The sequence below is a fragment of the Arachis duranensis genome, chromosome 1 (genome assembly GCF_000817695.3).
Source record: "Arachis duranensis cultivar V14167 chromosome 1, aradu.V14167.gnm2.J7QH, whole genome shotgun sequence".
Taxonomy (NCBI): domain Eukaryota; kingdom Viridiplantae; phylum Streptophyta; class Magnoliopsida; order Fabales; family Fabaceae; genus Arachis; species Arachis duranensis.
The window spans coordinates 82402136-82403752 of NC_029772.3; the positions used below are offsets into that span (position 1 = coordinate 82402136).

General features: G+C 35.1%; 1 long non-coding RNA gene across 1 annotated transcript in view; it reads left to right on the plus strand.

Annotated features, from left to right (window-relative positions):
- Positions 1–445: 445 nt before the first annotated feature.
- LOC127744910 (uncharacterized) overlaps positions 446–1617 on the plus strand; it is a 3096-nt gene continuing 1924 nt past the window's right edge. The window contains exon 1 of the long non-coding RNA XR_008006175.1: positions 446–711. This is a non-coding gene — a long non-coding RNA (uncharacterized LOC127744910). The remainder of the gene's footprint in view (positions 712–1617) is intronic.

Here is a 1617-nt window from a genome sequence, read left to right on the forward strand (position 1 = left end):
AATTTTTTTAAATATCTATCTTTTAGATAACAATATTTCATAACTTATTGAATATATTTTCGTCGTAATCTTATTCATGTTTAATTTGTTAGTGAAAATTAGATATAATTTTAATTTTAAAATTTGTTATATATACTTATTCAAAGTCACTAATTTACTTTGTGCCAAAAAAATAAAACTTTACTCAGAACCGCCTTTTAGTTTCAGGGGATTTTAGTTTTTGAGTGCCTTCTCCCATGTATCACATCTAGGTTACCTTGTCAAAAATCCAACTTTCTTTATCAGAACCCTCAATTTTTGCTTCAAGGTCAATTACGTTCTTGATCTCTTCCCTCCTACTCCGTGCTCCCCCGCTCCTTCTGCGTGCTCTGCCTCCCCTCTGTGGTCGCCGCTGGTGCTTCGCACTCGCCGCTACAACCCTCACACTCTCAGGCCTTCGAACCTCAGGTCTCAGACATCCACCATTCCAGCCTCCAATCCCGCACCTTATACCACCTCCACCATCGTGACTCACGCTTCAGGTAACAGCTTTCAATCGCGAACAACTGCTCTGCCTCCTGCATGTGGGCACCTCCGCCGGTCTCAGAACCCGAACCCCCGCCAGCCTCATACACCGCACCTGAGGCGACCTCCACCCTCTAGCTTCGCTGGATTGGCCTTGTTTTCTTCTTCTCTCTTTGCGTGCTCTGCCACTGCCAGGTTCTAATTTTTGTGAGTAGTGATTGTTACTCAGCTTTGTTTATCAAAAATTTCCTTTCTTCATTGTTAATTTCCTTTCTTCATTATTTATTGTTAATTTCCTTTCTTCATGGCTAATTTTTGTGCGTCCCACAGCTTGAGTTGGATTTTTTTTCCTTTATTTATGCATGTTTTTCCTGTTGTCAATGTCAATTTTTCCTTTAATTAGTACAATCCTTTTACCTTTCATCCTTAGAATAATTCTCCTTAATTTTTGACAATAATTCTCCTTAATTTTCGGCAGCAAGCATTGCAGTCAACATTGATTCTCAAAATCATGCAACAATACTGCAAATATAAAAACATGGACTAAAATTAAAATCTATAAAATTATGCTTGAGGAATATGATCAATCAGCTCTTGATATACATTTATGTATGTGAATAGAATAGAAAAAAAATTTACCTTTCCAGTCATGGGGGTGGAATTGATAGTACCCAGGATGTGGTTTTATTTTGAGTAAGCCAAAAAGCATATATATAGAAAAGAAGTTTTTGGCAGTTTTGAGAATATGCATGTTCGTGGAGTATAGGAAACTGATATTCATACCATTTATCTTGTTTCAAACAATAAAATATTATTATATGTTCTTTCATTTTGGAATCTGATTCTTTAATTTGTTGTTGTTTTATGATTTAGTGTGTTTTTTACTTGTAGAAGTGTTTATAGGCAAAAAATAACAAATAATTAATAGAAATTGTAGAAGTAGTGCCTGTGGTCTAGTTTTCAAACATAGTTTCCATGATGTTTTATGAGATTTACTATAGTTTTGATATATAAGGATATATTTTTTAGCCTACCTCATGTAGATTGTTTTGATATATAATGACAATGAAGTATTTGTGTGTGGTAATGGTAGTGTTTAAGTAAATGAAAGAG